Source organism: Heloderma suspectum, chromosome 2 (assembly GCF_057233095.1).
Source record: "Heloderma suspectum isolate Gila_16-S chromosome 2, 16-S_ref, whole genome shotgun sequence".
Taxonomy (NCBI): domain Eukaryota; kingdom Metazoa; phylum Chordata; class Lepidosauria; order Squamata; family Helodermatidae; genus Heloderma; species Heloderma suspectum.
The window spans coordinates 3,407,271-3,430,996 of NC_139459.1; the positions used below are offsets into that span (position 1 = coordinate 3,407,271).

The 23,726-nt window shown below is 51.4% G+C and overlaps 1 protein-coding gene across 2 annotated transcripts in view; it reads right to left on the reverse strand.

The window, feature by feature from the left end:
- The window catches only part of CNTFR (ciliary neurotrophic factor receptor), a 476,854-nt gene extending 453,845 nt beyond the window's left edge, over positions 1–23,009 (reverse strand). Inside the window, exon 1 of one of the 2 annotated variants that reach the window (XM_084832002.1) lies at positions 22,910–23,009. The gene's annotated coding sequence lies outside the window, so the exon portion shown is untranslated. The remainder of the gene's footprint in view (positions 1–22,909) is intronic. The other variant, XM_084832001.1, reaches the window with a different exon arrangement.
- Between the last annotated feature and the right edge of the window lie 717 nt (positions 23,010–23,726).

Here is a 23,726-nt window from a genome sequence, read left to right on the forward strand (position 1 = left end):
CACCGAGGGGGAACTGAATGTGTGCAAACGACGCCGTAATGCAGGGTTAGAGAGCCATCAGGAAGAGCAATCAGGCTCTCTCTGCACAGTGAGCTCCCCGAGGAGATTGCCTTGGGCTGCTAACTCATTCCAGCACGTGGGATGGGCTGGAGAAACGGGAGAGAGAACTACACCAGCAGAATCTCGCAAAGCTGAAAGGTGCAACCAGGGCTGCCGGAAGATAACGTGCAACCTCCAAATCAATGCCGAACTGCAGAGGGGCACCCAAGGACCCCTTGGCTGCTGCGGCGCAGTACCCGAGCGCAATCCAAGCGTAGCATCCAACATCAGGCCTACATGGAGTAGACCCACTGAAATGAGTGAGATTTAAGTTAGTCAAGACTTACTTGTCCCATTCACTTCAAAAGGTCCACTCTACATAGGACTAACATTGGATACTACCCCAAGAATCCACCCCACCCACACACACATTCTATAATATTCCAAGGCATCTGGGGATACCTCTAAAACGACTTCTTTGACTTGTACCTGGCCTTTCTACTAAAAATGGTATTCAAGCAAACAGATTGCTTGTGCTATCACATGCCAAGGACCACTAAGAGTTCACCCCACCCAAGGAGATGGCAAACATCGGGCTTCTGTCTCTACAATACTTCCATCACTACTGAATGTTTTACACAGCGCCAGTGATGTGCAAGGTGTTGCACAGAAAGGACTAGAACCTTGGAGCTGATGCAAACAGGGATACCGATAGCGGCAGAAGTACACAAGAGGGAACAATGTGATGCTAGCAAAGAGAGAGAAAAGTTTAGTAACAACGTTCCAAACTTGCTCAGAAAGGAAGGGCAGCAGTAGTCAAAGACAGGCATCCAAAGCAAGTGGCCCAAGAACAAAGTTTGTGTGCAAGGTTATGGGAATGCCCCTCGCCCAGTGTAGGCATAGAGGGTAGGCATGACTGGGTGCTGCCCAATGCCTGCTCCAGCAGGGGCCACTGACAAGGGCCGCCTGGAGTGGCTCCTCCTCTGCGCCACGGCAACCTGCTTGTTCCTCTGTCTCTCGCTCCAGCCCAGGCAACAGTGATGGCGAGGAGGAGCAGCGGCAGACGCCACGGCCTGCAGGCTCCTGCCTACCAAGCCCGCAGCAGCAGCGCTAAGCACGAGCAGGAGCAAGAGCAGCTGATGACAGAGGTGGGGAGAAGGCAGGTTCAGGGAGGGAGGGTGGGGGCCATTAAGAGCGTCTCGCCCACGAACCCTCAAAACCCTGGAGCCGGCTGCACCAGCGACGCAGTTCAGCTCCACTCCAAGCTTGCTGGTTCCCAACGGGCTGAGCTGCATAGCAAATATTTTGCTTGGATGCAGCCCTCTCAGTCCTTGAGCCCAGGCATCAATCTGATGGATCTAGTCCTGAAAGCAAGCCAGTCTTTGGAGACTGCCTGGGAAAGGCAGGAAAGCTGCTCTGAGCTTTGGGGCTAACCAGCCACCTTGTCTATGTGCCAGACAGCCTGTCCTGGGGATTCAGGCTTTCAGTAGGTCATTCGGGTGGGTCTGATTTATTGCAACTTTCAGCTGGCTTCACAATGCTCACTTGCCCAGGTTGGGCCAGGGATGGTTTACAGTCAGCTGAATGAATTAATTGCTGCTTTTGCCCATTAGTTTGTATTGAATGGTGTGCTTTTATTCTGTTTTTCTTTTGTTCTACAACAGTTGGTGTTTATGGCACTGTGTTAAAGACACCTTGAAAGTAGGGATGTACGAAAGTCACTTACCTTTCCGCAGATTATGTTGACGGGGGGGGGAGGGGGGAGGCGTTCCATCCCTCCCCCTGGAATCCTTGATGGGGGGGGAGGCGATCCATTCCTCCCCCCCAGAATCCTCCACAGTCAGCTGTGCTCCGCAGCAGCTCCATGGAGCAGCCGGCCAGGCCCAGCCAGGCCAGAGCCACCCGCAGCCGCATTTCCAGCCGCGGAGGGCTCTGGGGAAAAAAAAAACAACCCGCGTACACAAATGGCAGGGGCTACGGCCGCCGCCATTTGCGTTCCTTATTTTTGGCCATCTTAGCCTACATAAATATTTACGTAGACTATGACGGTGAAAATAAAGGGGAACGCAAATAGTGTAGCGGGCGCTATTTGCGTCCCTTTTTGATTCGCCATTTTAGCTTACGTAAGTATTTACGTAGGCTAAAACGGCGAATCAAAAAGGGACACAAATAGCGCCCGCTACGCTATTTGCGTTCCCCTTTATTTTCGCCGTCATAGTCTACGTAAATATTTATGTAGGCTAAAACGGTGAATCAAAAAGGGACGCAAATAGCGCCCGCTACACTATTTGCGTTCCCCTTTATTTTCGCCGTCACAGTAAATATTTACGTAGGCTAAGACGGCCAAAAATAAGGAACGCAAATGGCGGCGGCCGTAGCCACCGCCATTTGCGTACGCGGTTTGTTTTTTTAAACCCAGCCCTGATAGGCTACGTAAATCTTTACGTAGCCTATCACGTCTTTTTTTTTTTTTTTTACAAGAATGCAAATGGCGGCGGCGGCAGCCAGTCGGAAGACCAGCCGCCGCTGCCGGAGCCGCCGCCGCCCGGAAGATCCACCCCAGGTAAGTCTCGTCCCGGGGGGGATCCGCGGGGGGGGGGGGTGGCAGGCCGTTCCGCCACGGAGTTCGGGGGGCCGAATGCACTGGCATTCGGCCTCACCAAGATCTGTGGCGGAATTCTCTGACATCCCTACTTGAAAGTCATTTGACAGACAGGTGACATACAAAACAAATAGGAGGAACCCTTTGCAAGGCTCAATCTGACCAGATCAAAAGACAGTGCCACGAGAAGCTGGAACTCGCAGAACAGCTGGAAGCCCACCTTTCAGTACCTGGAACAGGGGCACTGCTAGGTTCATAAAAGATCCGGGGCACAGGCCCATAATACAAATTTGCATATGTCCGAGTCTAAGCGCACCTCTAATATATATGTGTGTGTGGTGTGCTTGCATGTGTGTATAGATTACACACATACATAAGTGTGCACTGACCCCTACCCCACTTCAACTCAGGCCCCGATTCAGTGTTTTGGAAAACATCCTACTTCTGCTCGGGCTAATTTATAGTCAGACCACTTCAGCTCAGACCACTTAGGTACCAAACCTAAGTCAAGTTTGGAAAAACGAGTCTTTATGCTTCCTGCTGACTACCATGGGAAATTAGAAAAAAAACTAACTTTTTTCTCTTGGTCAGAACTGGATGATAATTTCAGGCATAGTAGCCCCCTAGAAGGGGATTACACCTGCCCAATGTCAGAAAATGAGGTGCAGGGTTTATATTTTGATTTTCTTTTAAGGGAACTGCCAATAGCATTTTTATTACTTGGAAGAATTGGATAAAGTTTTCAGGATTCATTGCCCATCAGAGATCATGTCTGCAAAATTTCAGAATGATAGCCACAAGGGTTTTTGTGCAAGGGTGGCCTTGACATTTTGAGGTCTCCAAAAGAGGACATACTTATCTCCCTAAGCGGACCATTGTTCTGAAAATTACAGACAGCCTAGAGTTGTCCCGAAGTAAGAAACCAGCAAAGTTTCAGAAGGATAGGTGCAGCAGTTCATGTAGAAGGGGAGTTTCCAATTTGGGGGAGGGAGTGATTTGCTTTCCCTTCCCTTCACCCCTTCCCCAATAGTTTTGGGGTAAGTTTGTATGAAAATGCAAAGGTCATTAGAGGTGTTCAAAGCCCTATGAGGAGAGACTGTGAAAGAACTGGGCATGTTTAGCCTTGAGAAGAGAAGACTGAGGGGAGATATGATAGCGTTCTTCAAGTGCTTGAAAGGTTGTCACAGACAGGAAGGCCAGGATCTCTTCTCCATCATCCCGGAGTGCAGGACACGGAATAATGGGCTCAAGTGACAGGAAGACAGATTCCGGCTGAACATCAGGAAAAAAATCCTGACTGTTAGAGCAATACGACAATGGAACCAATTATCTAGGGAGGCGGTGGGCTCTCCCACACTGGAGGCATTCAAGACGAGGCTGGACAGCCATCTGTCACGGATGCTTTGACTTAGATTCCTGCATTGAGCCGAGGGTTGGACTTGATGGTCTTATAGGCCCCTTCCAACCTGGCTATTCTATGATTCTGTGTTCCCCAAGGAAGAAAACTGCCATGTTCCTGAAGGATATACATGCATGCAAATCTAGAATTACATTTCACCAATGTTAGCAGCAGGGGAACATGGGTGGGAAGGTGCTATTGCACTCATGTCCTTCTTATGGATTTCCCGTGGGCATCTGGTTGGCCACTGTGTGAACAGAATGCTGGACTAGATGGACCTTGGTCTGATGCAGCACGGCTCTTATGTTTTCTACTTTTCTTTCACCATTGAGCATTTACTTTCTCCCCCTACCAATTCTATTCCCCTCCATGCAACCATCTCTCCTCATCCTACCATCCTCTAGCAACTCTTCATAAAAACAGGTCTCTTGTTTTGTGCAACTCTCCTCTACCTCCTCCTTGTTATGCACAAGCTGTCATTGTATCTTCCTCCCCATAACTTCATTTGTGCCAAGACTTCACCAGGATTCAGCCAATGAGTCCATTTTCAAAACTAGGTCTGAGCATGTACTAAGTGCCTTTCCTTCACCACTGAAACTAGAGTTCATGCAAACACACACACACACACACACACACGACAAAACATGCATAGGACTGAGCTGAAAGGGTAGTCAATTCATTACCCGGAACTGGGTAGGCACTGTATTAAGCCGGCAGTACCATGCTCACAACTCAGGACCTATTGCTGAGTAAAAATGCAGAACATCAGGGGGCAAACCTCCCTGCAAAACTAACTTGTGCTGGAATCCTATGCACACTTTCCTGAGGGTAAGCCTCATGAAACATAATGGGGCTTCTGAGTAGGCATCCATAGGCTTGTGTAACTGAGGAGTATTTATCCTAGAGTAATTGAGGAACTGGCAGAAGAGCTCCATTCTCTTTGGGAAATCATGGAGGACAGGGGAAGTGCCAGGTGACTGGAGGAGGGCTGGTGTTGTCCCCATCTCCAAAAAGGGCAAAGAGGAGGGACCTGCCCCCCTTCCCCCACCAACTCGGCTCCTCCAGCGGATCACACTTTGCATCCCTTAAGGCTGTCCCAGAGAGGAAGGATTCATGAACCCCAAAACTAAACCTGGAAAGACAGACAGACAGACAGACCTGGATAAATGTTACGCTGTGCTTGAAGTACACTGATTCCACAAGATTCCCCTTGGACTCGCTTGCATGCGCAGTGACTCCTACAGGTAGATACTGCTGACCTTCAGCTCAGCCACGCACCTCTGCAACACAACCCCATTCCACCCAGCCCACCTTCCATTGCCTTCTCGGCTTCTGTATTGCACACAACCAGGCACATGTTCCGCAATGCGCCTCCTGCTTCCCTCATGCACTTGTCCAGCTAGGACTAGACGGAGCCGAGGGACAAGACACACAGATCAGTGGTGGAGCTGCTGCTTTGCACGCGGAAGGTCCCAGGCTCAATCCCCAGCATCTCCAGGTAGGGACGGAAAAGCTCCTCCCTGAAACCCTGGAGAGTCGCTGCTGCCAGTCAGTGTCACCAGTACAGCGCTAGATGGACCCAGGGGCTGACTCTGTATACGGCAGTTTCCTATATCCCTATGTTCCTAGGGGGCTCCCAGGAGAGAGTAACAAACGACGGGCCCAGCAACAGACAGAGCTGGCATCCGCACCAGGGCTGGCCACAGGCATGCGGGCACCGCCAGCACTGACACCCGTTGCCACATCTTTCCATTATTCTTATTTTTAAGAGCATTTTACAGTCGGGGGCGGCCAGCCAGACATGCACATGGCTACGGATGTTCAAAACGAATTATCTCCTTCTGCAAACAAAGCAGAGCTTATTCCAAAATAAATCTGTTTAGCATCAGGGCAGCAGAAGCAAACACCTTTTTCTATTCTTCCAGCATGGCACCTTCTTGACTACAAGAGAGTGTAAAATGCAAAACTGCACATGCTCAGAGTATTTCTTTTTTTAAAAAAAATCAGGGTTGACAAACTATCCTTTTTCGTGGGGGTTGCTCTAACATATCACGAGTGTAAAGCATGGAATGGCGGTGGAGGGACGGGGCGAAAGGGAAATGCAAATTGTGTGCCTCCCAACTGAAGGAATACACATGGCTGTCTAAAGGGGAGCCCTGTAAAACCATTTGGTTCGGGATCTAAAACAACTTAGCTACAACACTGCTCTTAAGATTCAACACCAGCACACCAGCTGCTAAGATTGAGCCTAGAAGGCTTAGGTCACCCCTATCCCAACATTTGAACCCCATTCCCTGAACCCACGACTTGAAAGTAAAAGCAGCAGAACTAAAACCCCAGAGCAGCGGTTTTAATATCTGCACTTATTCAGATCATAATCCTGGGCGTACGCTGCAAGCAAGAACATTAAGATGCCCCCTCCTGGCCTGCTTAAGAGGCTGAACAATCCGTTTCTGATTTTACTCTGTAAATTCTGATACAAGCATCTCCTGCTTTGCTCTCCAGCAAATGAGCCTTAGGTTTTAGCACAGCTATATATGAATTTTCAGGACACCTTAGGTCCTGCTAACAGGATGGTCAACTACAAAGGAGGGCAACAGGGCTGAGCTCATGCACGTTTTACAGACACGTAGGGGAGGGAATTTGGGCTGCTTTGCAAGGTCCGCACGAAAGCATGGAGGCTGCAGGAAAGATGGGTGGCAGATGCTGGTCCTTTCAGAAAGCACATTTCCACACGAGCCGGTCCACACTGGGAGTGCATGGATTCAAATTGTGCAAAGGGGCGCCTAGATGTTTGTACCCGTTCACAGCCTAGCAAGCCACACTCCCTGCACCAGGCGAGATTGCCCCAGCGTGGCAAACACACACCTGTAGCTTCAGGATTCAATGAGCCAAAGTGACAAAGCAGGTGGGGAAGTGCGGCCTCTGCAGAGCAACCTGGCGGCTCCTAAAGAAAGGACGAGCCGGAAGTCATATCCGTGAGCGCGCCTTAGTCTGTGGACTGTTTTTTCTTCAGGAACCCACTGCGACAGATTCTGAGGTGGCTTAATTTTGATTCAGCTGTTCCAAATTTTGTATGCTTTGATTTTGTTGTAAGTCATCTTGAGATTCTTTTTTTAGAAAGCAGTCTAAGAAATCTAATGACTAAGTGATAAATAAAATAAAAATAAGACAATACAAGATCTGGCCCACCCCGTTTCCCTTTGGCCCCGCGCAGCCAGCGAGAGTGCTGTCCTCCAGGGCACCCCCGCAACATTTGCTCAAACACTGAGCCACAGACAGCGGAAGAATCCTGGGGCCTGGTCCAGAGCGCAGCTCCAGCTCCCACAGGGGAGCAGCCGGGCCCGTGGAGCCTCACCCTGGTCCACCATCAGTAGGGCCTGGAACGCCCTGCAGGAGAAGAGACCAGGAATGGGGCCAAGGGGTGGAAGCGGCAAGGAGCCCTTTGGGGGCTGAACCTTGGGAGAAATGCCCTGACAGCGAGCGCCACTCAGCCGCAGGACACGCAACCTTGGGAGGTGGCGGGTTCTCCTTCGCTGGAGCTGTTTAAGCAGCGGCTGGGCAGCCCGCTGTCAGGGATGCTGCAGCTGCGCCCTGGACTGAGCAGAGGGCTGGACTGGGCCAGGGACGGGGCACCTCTTCCCACCCAATGGCCAAATGCCATTTCCGAGAAGCTCACGGGGGCCCTATTCTGGTGGTGGGTGGGTGGGTGAAGGCAGAGGCATCCCAAATGCCAGCATGTTTCAGCCAAAAGCTCTGACTGCCCTTAGCAGTGCCTTCAGAGAGGCATCTCAGCCTTTTGGAATGGGGGGGGGGGAGGACTGCACAGAAGCCAGGCGGCCACCAGAGATTGGTGACTGGAGGGAAGGGGGTGGGGTGGGGCCATCAGGGGAACTCTGGAGGGCCAAACTGAGAACCCAACAGGGCTGGATTTGATCCCCAGGCCTGAGGTTTCCTCCCTGGACTAGATGACCTCCAAGGTCCTTTCCGACTCTACGGTTCTATTATTCTAAGATGGGCACTGGAGGCAAACTGCCTTTCATGGAATCTTCTGTGCCGTTATAGATCTTTCTGAACACAGTTTCTCTCTCTCTCTCTCACGCACGCACGTGCACACACAGCAGGTCATTAATATTCCCATTTTACTGATGTGGAGTTGAGGCCAGAAAATGCCTCCTGCTGGTTACACATTTAAACTGAAATCCAGGCTCTGTTCCAACATCCTGTCTTCTAGCTTGCCTCATTGCCTCAATCTATGGAGTTTACTTCCTTATGTAGCAAATTATATAGCCAAGGGCAACAGAGTTCCTGCTTTCACTAGAAGCTTCTAGTCCTCCTTGTTCTAGAATACCCAAGGAGAAGGGAAAAGATAGTTTTGATATGATAGTTTTCTATTTCGTTCTTTTTTTTTTCTTTTGTCTTAAGAGCATGTTTGTGGGCATCATTGCTTGCAAAGAAAGCCCCAGAGTTCAAGGTGGATTGATCCTACTCAAGGTTCAGAAATGGAGATGGAGACTTTTTCCTCCCTCTCTCATAATCCTACGACACAATGGAGTCATCCCATGAAGCTGACTGGCGGGACATTCAGGACAGATAAAAGGAACCTAAGAAAAGCTATGCTGGATCAGACCAAGGGTCCATCCAGTCCAGCATTCTGTTCACACAGCTGTTGACCAGGGACCCACAAGCAGGGCGTGAGCACAACAGCACCCTCCCACCCATGTTCCCCAGCAACTGGTGTACAGAGGTACACTGCCTCTGGTACTGGAGGTAGCACATAGCCATCAGGACTAGCAGCCATCGATAGCCTTCTCCTCCATGAATTTGTCCAATGCCCTTTTCAAGCCATCCAAGTTGGTGGCCATCACTGCATCTTGTGGTAGCAAATTCCATAGTTTAACTATGTGCTGTGTGAAGAAGGACTTCCTGATGATGGAGGTCTACAAAATTATGCCTGGTGTGGAGAATGTGGATAGGGAGACTTCTCTCTCTCTCTCTCTCTCTCTCTCTCTTTCTCTCAAAATACTAGAACCCAGGATCATCCCATGAAGCTGATTGGTAGGAGATTCTGGACAGATCAAAGGAAGGACAGCTGCTGGGGAACATGGGCAGGAGGGTGCTGTGGCGCTCATGCCCTGCTTGTGAGTATCCATTGGGGCAGCTGGTCAGCCACTGTGTGAACAGAATGCTGGACTAGATACAACCCTTGGTCTGATCCAGCATTTCTCTTCTACTGCTCTTATGGAAGGTGTCAGTGGGCAAGGCTTGCCCCCTGCCCTCCCTTGCTCAAAATATTCCACAAATCCAACCTGCCTTCCATTTCCCAACAAAATCCCATGTTATGCAAAAGCACAAAAAAGGACAAGTAAATCACCTGTCCTGCACATGTCACTCCCAGCCCAGATTTTTGGGCCCGCAGAACTCCACACAGCTGTAGCCCCAAAGCCATGTGCTCCATTGCCGGGCCACTGGGCCACGAGGGAGGCCGCGGCTTCTCGGTGTGGGATTTTACGAATGGCTAACCCAGCTTCAGCCAGGCCACTGGCTAGCCTGCACTGTCGCCAAGGCCCTACAGGGAGCAGCAGCAAGCACACTCCCTGCTCCTCCTCTGTCTGGCTTGTGGAGACCCCTCCCGTCCAGGCCCCAAGAGGAATCTTCATGCTTCGCGTAATCAGTCGGATAAAGGATAGAGGGGAACGGCATCCCGCCAGGGCTGGGGCAGAGGCAGACTTTGGTCAGTTCTGCTAATCCAGCGCTGGGAAGTCAAGCAGCCACTGCTGCGGGCTGGAGGAGTTTGCAAAAGAGTCTTGGAGGGTCACCCTGGAAGGTTTGATTAACAGACAGCCCCAGGCTCTTGCCAATCCACAGCATTCCTTGGCACAGATTTCATGGTGCAATCTGGGACTGAACCTCTTCCCTGCTGCAACCCACCTCAGAGACTGGGGTGCTTGCCTCTTTGCATCAGGCGTTTCCAGAACTTGTGCCATGGGCAAGGCGTGCTTTTGAGGCAAGCTCCCCTTACACCTGCAAAACTTTACTCTTAGCCCTGTGCACTAAAAACTATCCACACTCACTGAAGCCCACCCCGTGTCTGTACACAACACACTGGAGACACGTCCAGATCAGGTTATGAGAGGCAAGCCCAGAGCCAAGACATCCGGAGATGGGACAAACCATCTTCTCCAAGGGCAGGTAATTCTGCTGCGCCAGGAGGGACTCAATGATCAGAGGTGCTGCAGAGGTCAGTGCTGTAGGGGATGAGGTCACAGCTCAGTGGCAGAATGCCTGCTTGCACGTGCAAGGTCCCTGGTTCAGTCTCTTGCATCTCCAGGCAGGGCGGGGAAAGGACCCTGCCCGAAACCCTGGAGAGCCACAGCTGCCAGTCAGCGCAGACAAGGCCAGGCAAGATGCACCAGTGTTCCGGCTTGGTCTAAGGCAGCGCTCAGTAAAACCAGCTCCATCCAATTCATCCAACTCCGGGGGAGAGACGGCCACACGGTAAGCTCGTAAGTGATTCCAGTGCATTAAATAAGGGTATGAGTTCCTAGCCAGAGTTGCACGGCCATTTCCCTATGTGTGCAAGACAGGAAAATGTCAAACTGCATTCACTTGACCCACACAAGCTGCTGTGGGGCAGGCGCCATAAGCATGAGCTGGAAGTCCCTGGAGCAAGTCTTACCTTGGCCGTATGTTCATGGTGTGACCTCTTAGACAGATCACACTCTCAATCTCATAGAATCATAATGCAGTAGGGTTGGAAGGGGCCTGCAAGACCATCGAGTCCAACCCCCTGCTCAATGCAGGAATCCAAGTCAGAGCATCCCTGACAGGTGGCTGTCCAGCCTCATCATCTCAGCCCCACCCCCCAACATGGGGATAATATTGGCCTACCTTCCAAGGCCATTAAGGATTGCAGAGAATGTACACAAAGCAATTTGAACAATGTAAAGCGTCCTATGAATGGCAAGTATTACTACTTCTGCTTGAACATAGCAGTGCAAACAGGTTGAGATGTGTAGTCTGTATTCCTGCTCGGACCTCCCATATCTGGGATTTACCAAGGAGCCCCAAGCTTATGTGAACACTACCAGAGGTGGGATCATTTCACCCCCTCCCAGGGTGCCTGGGTCTACCAGCAGAAAAGATAACTCTTGTACTCATGAATCCCCAGGACAGAATCCTTGAGGGGTGGAGGAAGAGAATGAATGAAGAAAGAGTGCTAAGAGTGGGTACTCCCGTCAGAATGATGTCTTCCTGTCTGAGCTGGCAGCACCCGACTCTGCTTTGGTCTATTTGTAAATGCAGCACCAGATTTGAGGCCGGTACCCGTGACCAGCCACAAGAAGTTGGCAGAATGGCCAATCACCCAGTCTAACAGCCATCAGCGGCTGTGCGTTTCGTGCAGAGGCCATTTGTAGGAGTGACTGTGTGACAGAGCTGGGGCTCAGATGCAGGGGTCTAATTCTCACAAATTCAGGAGCTGTAGGCAGCACCAGCCAGGCAGTGCCCCGAGGCCCCTCCAACCCAGTCTCCTGTCCCCGAGAAAGAGGCTGTGTGCGTTTCTGATGGAGGGAGGGCACCTCATCCCCAAAAAGGAGCAGTCTCCCCCCCCCCCGGCTGAAACACGCCTCGCTAAAGGGAGCCTGTGCATCTGTTTGCTATATTTAGCATTTCCATAGATTTAGACCCCTGCTAATAAAAGCAAAGCAGCCGTCTGCTCCAGGCATCCCGCCCAGACAAAGGCATCACAGCGCAAGCAACAGCAAGCAACTCAGAACTGCACCACTGCAGTTTAGATGGTGGAATACAACGAGCACCCGCACCCCGAGCACCAGCCAGAATACAGGCGAGCTAAAAAAAGGCGGGCCTCCCCCACCCGCCCAGCCCTTTCCGCAGTGGTGGAGCACGAACAAGGTTCTGCATTCTCCGGAGGCCGGGGATGCCCATCAGATTCCGGAGCAGCACACGCTCGCCTCCCCTCCTGCACAGAAAGGGTTTAGAAAAAACAGGGTTCGTCTCCCTCTCCCACCCGCCTGTGATGTAGGGTGGAAAGTTTTCCAGAAAAATGTTCTGCTGTGCTTTTCTGCACGCGCACACATGCGCACACACACACAGCCTGCACAGAAACGCATTGTTTCTTAAAATTTATTAGTAACATAATACCAGTCAAACTAAGCAATTGGAATAGACATAACGGAAGTCAAATCTAAGCTGCCACTTGCTTTTTTCACACGACTGTCCCTTTGGAACACATAGTTATGCACAGTTCTCCAGGGCTGGGCATGTTAAAATTGGTACGTTCGCAGTTCTCAGTGGCCTGATTCCCCCCCCCCCCCGCACCTTCAAAACTAAACAATGGAAGGGAAATGTATACTATCGAGCTCTGTCTTGTAAATATTTACAAATATTGCAATAAAACAAATTTCCAAGTAAAGTTTTGAATGTATTTGAATACATAACATTAAAGCCACACTCAGGGCACTTTACCGCTTCCCACACACACGTACCCCCATTACCACCCCCAGTGACATATTTCAGTCCAACTACTCTGGGCTACTGGATTTCTTCTGGAGATAATCACATAGCATGTAATGGCAGTGCAGCATAAACCTAGTAAATAAAACCAAAAGTCAGCCAAACCTGCAACTTCAGCGGTCTTCATCAGTTCAGGGGAGACAGAGGGTGCGCCCAGCCCACAGGCCCCTCTGGCCTGGCAGCTTCTTCCCTTGGCTCAGCCCTCTCTGCCACGGAGAAAATAGTTCTTATCTCCAGGGTAAGAGACAACGTACCACAGTGGCTAGCATGTCAGACTAGGACTGGGGAGACCCAGGTTCAAATCACTCCCCAGCCATGAATCTCACTGGGTGGCCCTCAGCCAGTCCCTGCTCTCAGCCTAGCCTACCTCACAGGGTGGTTTGAAGACAAAAATGGAGGAGGAAGCCTGTGTGCTGCCTTGAACTCCATGGAGGGAACGCGCGATATAAATATAATAATACATCAAATAAATAATCTCCCAGAAGTAGCTGCTGATTGAAGATAAGTGCATTTCCCTGCTTGCCACTGAAAAAGGCTCCTTGCTCAACGCTGGGCAGGGGAAAAGCATGTATCTCTGATCAGCTACTGATCCGAGGTAAGAGCTTTTCCTGGTGGGGCCCAGGAGGAAGCTGCTGAGCAATTCACTCCTGTTTACTTCTGAGCCTTACCCTGCAGAGGAGTGTCCTGCTTACTTCTGAGTAGTCATGCAGAGAGTTACCCTGCTTACTTGTGAGTAGGGATGTCAGAGGAATCTGTCCAGGGAGCAGAGTTCTCCAAGCCTTCAGCAGTTCAGACACCCAGACTTTGGCTCGCCTCCCTGTGAGCTGGCTTGACTCGATTACATCGAGTTGGGCCAGCTCGCAAATCTTTCATTCCTTCCCCCTGTAAATCACAATTTGTGCAACTTGAGGCACAATTGGCATATATCGTGCAAATTTCAGCCGTAATTTGCGAATTACACAAATTACAGCTACAATTTATATTAATTGTGGCTGCAATTTGCACAAATTGCAATTTACAGGGGTGGAGGAATGAGAAAGTTTCCTGGATTTGGGGGGAAAGCTCACAGTTCGGCTTGCAAACACAAGCCAAGCTGGGGGCATCAGGGAAATCCAGCAAGCCCAAAAAGGGCTGGACTTCCCTGCAACGAAAATCCCTACTTGTGAATAGACATGATACTCCTGCTTACCTCTGAGTAAGTGCAGAGTAAGTATTTGAGTGCTGCTGAGTGATTCAGTCATCCCGCTTCCTTCTCAGCCTTGTCCTGCTTACTTCCTAGTAGATGCGCCGAGACACCAATCTTCCAGGCCCCAAATACATATGCACACACACGCATACATACCAGGCCCCTCAGTGCTACAACAAACTGCCGCAGCAGATTTCCTGCATTGAGCAGGGGGCTGGACTCGATGGTCTTATAGGCCATGTATGATTCTATATTACTTTAGACAGGGAGTATCAGAGATTGAGCCAGTGTGAACTTTGAAATTACAGGTGGCTTTCAAGGAAGAGCTGCCAATGCAAATGCTTAGGAGGAAGGTCTAAAAAAGGGAAATAACTAAAATTCCCTCATCTAATCTAAAGTTTACTTCCCATTTACCTTAACACTGGATGCCAGAGGGCGGTTTTTACTGGAGACTGTTGGCTTAAGATCACAAACCCGTCCAACAAACATCTGATGACCCACCAAGCGAGGAAGAAGGGGCTCGCAGTAGCTAAGGCAAAGGATCCAGGAACTCATAATACATGATATTTAAAAGTTAACAATTTAGAAATGCATCTGGAAAGCTCTCTGCTTGGAATCCACTTGGAATCCCAACATCTGCTCTCATGAAATGTAGAACAAACTGCAAGGATGGACCGGAGGCTCTGCCAATAAAAGAAAGTGTAACCAAACAAGCAGCCGGAATGGAGGGAGGGAATAATATTAGCAACTAAAGGAGACGCTAGTCAGCATCGAAATTCACAAAAAATAAATATTGAATCGACCTCAAATAGTTATTTAAACACCATGTTTCTCTCCCCATCTGTCTCCAGCTCTCTCTTTTTCTGGCAACAATAGGAGGGGGGGGGAGAGAAATACTAATACACAGCGGGAGTCCGTATCCTCACAGAATACATGCGTGCTTGGAGATTCATAGATAGAGCAATGGAGTTTTAAGAACAGAAGGAAACAGTTTTAGGGCACATTCCAGTGTAAAGTTGTCCCGCTCATGCCCCTCTAATGGCTGTACTCTTGCACCTCCCCTTCGTTTCAATGGGGCATGCACAGGGCACTGTAGCAAATCTTTAAAGCCCAAACGTTCCACTCATGTTTACGCACTAATATGGTAGGCATAATTTACTGCGAGATCTGAGAACAGTGGGTGTAGGGGGTGTAGGGGGAGGCTTGTACATACTTTTGTGCCCCTTCCCGGTGCCTGAGTCTGCCCCCCACAAGCCACAGCAGCCCCAGTGCTGATGCCCCCATCCTGTGAGTGACGAACATCCCATGTTTTACTGCATTTAAAGCCTAAGTTTCCGGTAGTGGACATATGCTGCCTCTAAAAAAAAAGGATATATTTTTTTCAATGGAGAACAATTTTGCTAAAGATTCATACCCATGTTTTCTAGAAATGTCATCCAACAGGTTGGTACTCACATCCAAAAAAGGAAGATACAGAGTAGTTAGAAGACATGTTTCATCACTTAATGCATGGCAGCAATTCTGCATGGTTTTACAAAGGTTTTCCTCCATCAGTGGCTACCAGCCATAACAGCCAGTACTGCAACCTCTGTGTCAACACAGCATGCCCCGACTACCAGATGCTGAACACAAGCCATAGGGATACTGCTTGCAAAGTCCCTGAAGGAACTTTGTTACTTCAACAAAGTTATTAAGCGCCGAACAATTCCAGTATGTAGAAATTTTCTGCATCTCTTAGTCAATTCATCATTCGGTGCTAGAGTGGCTTGCTAATCATATTCCGTTTTATTTCTTTACAAATCAGATCACATTTATCACTCATAAAGTGGTACAGTCGTCTCACTTGCTCCAAAAATTCTAAAGACAAAAAAAAGCTTTACAAAAGGCAGCACAGATCAGCAAAGTTGCATAAGTACAACAGATACTGTTGCCCCAGCCAAAATAGCTGCTACACGTGGCAGGTAAGCCCCAGTCTTCACTAGAGAGTTCAGTGCACACTAGCAACAGGTACAAAAGGTAGGAAAAAGAAACACTACCTAATTCAGAGCTTCATCACATATTAGAGTTTTCATCCACTGAAATGACTACAAGCGCCCTTTTTGCTGCAACAGCTGCTGCCCCGCCCTGCAATGCCCACGGTCTCCTCAGTGCAAGGGAAGCAGGCAGCGGATACAACTTGCAGTTGGCCATTCCATGTCCTCGCACAGAAGAGCTGCAGTTTGCGCAATACGGAAGTCACTCCCCTCCTGCACAGCATCTCTGTGCAATGCAAGTCGAGGGGATGTGGGCTTGCCCACTTTTCTAATCCCCATTGAGGGGTTCATATCAGGAGTACATGCAGCTGAGGTGGTTATAATCCACATGGGAATAAGATGGATTGCACTGTTTCAAGTAATCCTGAAGTTCATGACCTGGTGCTCTTTAAATGGGTGAAAAAGAAGCTGAACATATAAAGCCATCTTATACAGACGGAGTAAGACCATCGGTTCGTCTGGCCACGTATTTCCTACTTCAGCTGCAGCAGCTCTCCAGGGACTGAGGCAGAAACACATCTTGACCCATCACCGCCACTTAAGATGCTGTAACTGGAGTCGCCAGTCATCGAACCTGGGACCATCCGCGTGAAAAGCAGGTGCCGCAGTGCGGAGTGGCGAGTCAGAACCTGCAGGGTCACTTTGGCCACATTAGTATAACTAGTTCCATACACATTCTAGCCAGACTTAGGCAAATGTCAAATGTAGGGACATCTGGTCTGTAATATCTGTGTCCCGTGTCTCGCCTCTTCGATGTGTGCGTTGCATGGCCTTGGGCATGTCACAAGCTCACCCTCAAGTCTCCCCTTCTGTGAAATGGGAATTACAGCAACCTACTTCTCAGGGTTGTTTAAAATAAAACCTGCCAGGCCTCTTGCAAGTTACTAATGAGAAACAGTAGGAGCGGACTTGCTGCTCCATTAATTCAAAATCCATGTGCTCAATTCCATTTTATTCAAGAGTGATTATTTAAAGTTTAAATGTTCCTCGAGTTACCTTTTTTGTCTATGAGGGCCATGTTCCAGGGGCTCCGAAAGGTAAGTAAAACTCTACATGTGCTGGGGTTTTCCATTCTCATCTAAGCATATGAAAACAATTCCTGTCAGCCGTGGGGATTCCCTATGTACCTATGAGGCACTTCTGCAGAATAGAAACCCCGCACATTCAGGGGATTTGGATTACACCCATGACGCAAAAACAGTGGCCACAATCCACAGACCCATTATTGTGCAAACCCCATCAAAACGAATGGGAACTCAGAGTGGGAAGTCCCCGTTCTTTGCTAGGGTTCATGAAGGAGAGCTTCCCAGTGGGTTGAGCTCTCATCATATGCATTGTTTTCAAACAACCCCAGGTCATAATGTTTCTTCAAACCTTACACTTGGAAACTTTTATTTATTTGTTAAAAAAATGTGTACGCCACCCAATCACACACATTCTCTGGGCAGTTAACAACGTTTTAAACCACAAAGCTTTTAAAAAACAAGCAAACCCCCCAACAGGATAAAACCATTCGCAATCTAAATAAAACCACCACCAGCAGCACACTGCTGCAGCATCACTAGAAGCACTACGGGGTCTTAAGATCACCATGTCTGGGGAAGTAAGAAGAGTGTCACCTGGCACCAAACAGACCAGCACGTGGGCCACAGGCCAGCCTCTGTGGGGAAGGCCTTTCACAACTGGGACACGACAACCAAAAAGGGCCTCTCTCGGGCATTCATCCGTCACACCTCACTTGGCAGGGGCAGCTGGAGAAGAGCCTCTGAAGAGGACTTCCGGGTCTGGGCGAGTATATTCGGGAGGAGGCAATTCTTCAGGTGACCTGAGCCCAAGACCTTCAGAAGTCAATGAAGCACTTTGAACCAGGTCCAGAAACAGACTGGCAGGCGAGTGCAATCTGCATGACGCAGCCACATCGGCCCGTCGCGGCTCAGTCTTGCTGCCCGATGTTGGACCAGATGAAGCTCCTGAACCGCTTCCCGAGGCAGCCCCATGTACAGTGCACAGCAATAACCCAAACGGAAGGTTGCCGTAGCATGGATAACTGGAGCCAGGCCATCTCTGTCGAAATAGGATTGCAAGGGGGATATCGGCCTAAGCTGAGAAAGGGCGCTCTGTGCCACTTGTCCCTCCCGTGACAACGCTGGATCTCCGAGTGCCCCATGCTGCAGAACTGATCCTTTAGCGGGAGGGCAGCCCTCTCTGGGAGAGGTTGACCACCACTCAGCTGGGCAGATGAGCCACCCACTATCAGCATCTCTGTCTTATCGGGATTGAGTCTTAGTTTATTGGCCCTCATCCAGTCCATTACCGCACCCAGGCCAGGAATCCAAATCATGGATTGTCATGGATTGTCTGGCACCAATCCATGACAAAAGAAAAAAAAAAATCAATATGCAAATTCAAATATTGTAGAGTAATTAACAACACTGCACAACACAATATAAAAACAGCACACAGTTTTCTTTTAAAAGAGACACACACTTCATCTGATAGTCAACCCGCTTCTCATAAGACACCATCTGCAGGGACGTCGCCAGAGAAGTCCCTTGTCCCCAAGGAATGGCAGCTGTGCGTGAGAAACCCCCATCCATCTCCACTGGCCTCACTCTGGCAATGTGCCTGGTGGATCATGCCCTTGTTGCTAGTCTCAAGCTTGGTCTCTGCTGTGCCAAGTAATGCACGCTACATGCAGATGACTAGGGAATTAGCATTTGTAAAAAATGAATCTCAGTCTCTCATTACAACTCACTCTGTATTGCATAAGGAAAACATAAGCACAGTGCACTATTTTCTCAGCACTTGTTAACATGAATTAGGGACAGACATCCAAATTAGTGGTGCACAAACATCACACACAGTTATTTCAAGCCTCCGTAAAGCATCCACTGAGTCATCCCAACCCAAACTCAACTCTTTGTACACATGAGCCCATTTGGTCACCAAGCCCCGATTGTTGGACTTGGCAGCAATGGTGAATGATGAAGCCAGGATGTGTAGTGCCCCAGCTGCTGACACCCAGAAAGGGCTATGGGGTTACTGCTTGCCTAACTTCCGAGAATCATCACCGGGGGGGGGGGGGGGCACTGCTTAACCTTAATGGAACTCACGGCATCTGCCCTGGAAAAGGAGGACACTCTGGAACACTTTATTAGCCTAAGTAGTTGTTTACTACATACAGGGACTTTATGCCAACCTTTGCAAATTTGGGGATTAGGAGAGTTACGAGCTACTCCAGCAGCTCTGCGGTGGGGGAAAAATGCCAAAAGGCTGGGGAAAGCTACCATATAGCTATACAATGGCTATATATTACCTCCAGCATCAGGGGCAGTTAGTGGGGGACACGAGTGGAAGGGTGCTGTTGCACTCATGTCCTGCTTCTGGTTGGCCAATGTGGGAGCAGAATGCTGAATCAGGCATTTGGTCTGATCCAGCATGGCTCTTCTTGGGTTCTCACACACACACATCTTGAATTGGCCCTCCCAAATCCACTACTTCAGAAAATAATCCATTCCATCAGTCTTTCTTTGATTTCCCAGCACTGCCATCATGCTTCCAAGATTTCTTAGAAGCCACAATAGCTGGAATTGAACTTTTTAAAAAAAGGGGGGGGGGAGAAGAGCGCAAACTCTCAAGGCTTTGCGTGTCATTGCCAAGGCTTTCAAGCCACCCCTAAAGAGAAGAAGCTTTGCAAGAACAGACAAACAAGCATATGGTTCAAGATGTGGTGTAAGTGATTGTTTTTGCAATGTGTCTCGCTCTGTTATAAACAGCAGGCTGTGCTGAAAGTCACCCAACACGAGGCGACTGGAGCCCAAAGAATGCACAGCTCTTGCTGCTATGGAGGCAGCTCCTATAATTAAGAAAATAATTGCCCAAGGCAATCCATTTGAAAATGTAGCCAGCCAAATAATCTGAAAACCTATTGCCAACCACTCTCTACTGTAAAGTGCAAGAGCTACAGTGCATCCCCACAACCTCGGATCATTCCTTGTTCCTCCTGGCCGGAGAGCACCCAAAAAACATGCAGACTCTGAGGCTGTTTGCGGGGAGGGGAGGGAGCTCCCCGGGCTTGCATTCCTCACTCTTCCGCTAACAAGGGTCACAAGGACACAAACCGTCATCAGAAATGGGGTGAACTGCGCCCGTTCAAGGGCCAGAGGGGCCAGAGAGCATGCCCAACAACAGATTCCATCCCGACTCCCAAAACCCCGGAGAATCAAGGAGCCATCGGATAAACTTGGTAGCACCTGCCCCCAAAAGGCCTTGCTTACGGGGCCTGATCCAAGCAAGGGACTTCGGGGATTTGGCCTAGGCAAAGCAGGAGGGGAAAACCAGGACACGTTGGTGGCAAAAAGACTGACAACAGCACTGTGCTAGGAGATAAGACACAGGGAAGGTTGTTCGAGAGTTTTCAACAAGTTTCTGCTTTGGAATGTAACACCTTAGTGATCCAAGTCAGGGAAGATCCCAAGGGAGAAAGGGCACCCAAGTGGCTCCCACACATATCACTTCACCGTAAATTACCAGACAAGGACATTTAACATTAAGAGTTCAGTTGACAATGCAAACCTCAACATTAGTACCCTTCTGAAAACAGCAGCCATTCTGATTTAAGGCAAGACACTTGCTCTTCTGACAAGTCACCCCGTTACAGGTCTCCCTGCAAACAAACGACTTCCTTCAATCATAACCCCGGCCAGAGACACTGAAGCCCAGATGAGAAATACATATATCCACTTGTGAACACAGCCTCAACAGGAGTAGACTGGAGCTGGAAAGATGGGAGGAGTGAAGCGTGGAGGAGATTGATGCACAAGGCAGGGTATTCTTTGAGAGTTCGCAGGAAGGCGGGAAGCAAAAAACCAGGGCAGCAAAGAGAAAATGGAACTGGTCTGCCAAAGGTCCACCGAGACCTTTTTCATCTGTGCCCCACTGCCTATAAATGTCTTCCCAAAATTACAAAATGTTCCTTTGTAGTCAGGTTTGGATTTTCCCCCAGGCGATTTGGAGGAGTTTGCAACTTCAGATGAAAGGGGGGGGGGCGCTGGTTGGTTGGTTAAAAGAACAAAATGTGAACGAGGAAACTTGACTTCTCCCTTCATATGCAGAATCACACATCCTGTTTTGCTCCCCCAAAGCAGTTACAAAGCAGGAGTAGCTAGGGAGGTATATGGTGAACCAACGGGCTGCTTCTGATTTTGCAACCGTCGGGGAGTTGGGTTCTAACCCAACTTTCACGAGGATTTTGGGGTGTTGATTTCTGCGGATTCAGCCTTCCGCTCAACTCTGGGTCTGTGGCTACCCGCAGCTCCCTGAGCAGGCAGTGGCGAGAAAGCAGAGCCAGTTCCATCTTCTGTCCCTGGCATGACACAAAGAAGGGATTCCTCCCCAGGCAAGCAACAGCCCCTTCCAGCACGAGAGAGATCATACATTATTTCAAGAACTCTGATAAAGCGAGAGAAGCAGGCTAAACCCCTGCAGAGATCTCAAGTCATCCTATCCTTCAGAGCCTCACAACTTTTCACAGTTGCAAAAGTATCTTAATGTCAAGGGGCTGTGTCTCAGCTAGTTATCCCCACCCCGCAATTCTGCTCCCTCCAGGAAGCTATGGAGAGGGGCTTGGCTGTCAGTAACCAACTGCCACCCCAAGACACTTATGTCCTTATTAAAACATCTCTGCAAGGTTCGGGGGGGGGGGGCTGTGGAGGGGAGGAGAGAAACTTGCTTGAAAAGAGTTTTCAACAGGGGGCCATTGGAGATGTGGGGAAACTGAGCCTCCAGACTGGCTGGGAGCACATTGGGGGCAGATGCTGCCATTTTTCACGGGGGAGGGCAGGTGGGTTTTCTGAAGAGCAATCTCAATTTTCCTCCTCAATTTTTATTACTTTTTCCCCCATGGAGAGGAATTTTTAGAACTGGAGGTGGCACCGCAGTTTTCAATTACTTGTTTTTCTACAGTCATCTCCTCATGGGAGATTCAGGAAGTGAGCTGGGGGCGGGGACAGGGGGACACCCGGTGCTGCACCCACTCGAATATGCCCGGCGTGAGTCAAACAATGAGACCAATAAAGCAGTTTACGCCCCACGGAGTGCTATTAAAAATGATAAATTAGCTGGATGCAAATGAAGAGGCTCCAAAGAGGAGAAGCAATCTTCGCAGCAACTCCTGCATCTTAAGGCCGGGGGGCGGAATTATTTCCACAGCCTGCCCTGCCCCTTCTTTCCTCCTTCCCCAGATCACATCGGCGCGAGTAGCATTTGGCTTCTTGAGAAATGCCGGCGGGAAAGGAGGCTGAAGGCGACCGCGGCGGGGGGCGCGGCGGAGGGGGGAGGAGAGGAATGAACCTGTTGCTGCCCCGCGATTGCACCTCTCGCCCTGGCGGAGATTCCCCGTCCCCCGCGCAGCGCCCCGATTTCCAAGGCGGAGAGACCCCCCATATCCCCTCCCCGGAAAGCTGCCCCCTCGCGGCTCCGCGGCGCACCCAGCTGGGCGGCTCCTGCGAGAATCGCCCCGAAAAGCCGAGGGGTGACGGGAGGGGGAGGAAGGCAAGCGGGGTCCAACGCGGGGGGGAGGAGAAAGCGGAGAGGAAAGCGGGGGGGAGCGGAGGGAGCATTTCCGCTCCGGCTCAATCAATCGGCGCCGGCTGAGCGCTCCCGGGCGGGGGGGGGGGCCCTGAGCTGTCTGGCCGGACCAAGCGGGTAATTGCCGCCCCCTCCGCAGCGCCTGCCCCCACCCCTCTCGGCTCCCCAGCGCGGCAAGCGAGCGCCCCCTCCGCGAACATCCCCCGGGTCGGCCGCGCGCTGGGGAGGGGGCTCCCCCAGCAAGAAGCCCCCCTCTCCCCCCCGCGGAAAGAAAAAGTTGCTCCTCTTACGAAAGCGACGACCGGAAAAAGAGCCCGGGGGGGCAAAACGCAGCAAAGCCGCCCGCGGGAGCGAAGAGGGGCGCGCTTCCCTCCCCCCCGCCCGCGCCCAGCTTCACGCGCCGGCCGCGAGACGCGCCTCGCCCGCCCCCGCCCCGGGGGGGCCATGAACAGCAGCCGCACGCGCCGCGGAGCCGCCCTGCCGGGACCCCCGCCGCGCGAAGCGCCTCGGGGTGGCGCCCCACTCACCGCGCCGGCCCCGGCCCCGGCCCCGCGCCCGCCTTCTCCGCCGCCGCCGCCTCGGCGCTCGCCGGCAATCCAGCGCGCCCGCGGCTCGCCCGTCGTCCGCCCGGCGGTGCTCGCCGCGCCTCCGCCTCTCCCGGCAGCGGCTCCTCTGCACCGGCTGCGGAGAGAGCGCCCGAGCGCGGGAGCCGCTCTTTTAAGCGCTCCCCGCCCGCGCGCGCGCCCCACCCCCCATGTGACCAGCCGAGGAGGCGCGGGGGGGCGGCGGGGGAGGGGGCAGCCCGCGCGCCCGCCGGACCCCCCCTCCCCCCGACACCTCGGAAGGCCGCCGCCGCCCCCCGGAAAGGGGGAAAGAGCGCGGGAGGCGACTCCGGGCGGGCCCCGAGGCGCCGCTCCCTGCTCGGAACTTCGACCCGGCCGCCGCCCCCGGGCCGCGCTCCGCCGCACACGCCCGGGGAGAGCGAGCCCGGCTAGCGAGTGAACCCGCGCGGGAGGGGCCGCGGCGCGCTCGAGGCTCGTGGGCACCGGCTGGGCGTTACTTCCGAGCAAACGCGCGCAGGAGCGAGCCCCCTCCGGGCGGAGAGCCGGCGCTACTTGCGAGGGAGCAGGCACCAGCGCTGGCTGGCAGGCCGCGATCCGCGCCGCGCTCCCGGAGCCCCGTGGGCGGCGAGCAAGCCCGCCACCGGCAGTCGCGGCGCCGGAGAACTCGTCCACCCGGCTTGCTCTCGCGGGCGCAGCCCCCGACACGCGTCGGCAGAACCCACGATGCGCAGCGTCTTTCGCACGTCAACGCGCACAGCCGTGCCGCCCGGTGCGCCGCTTA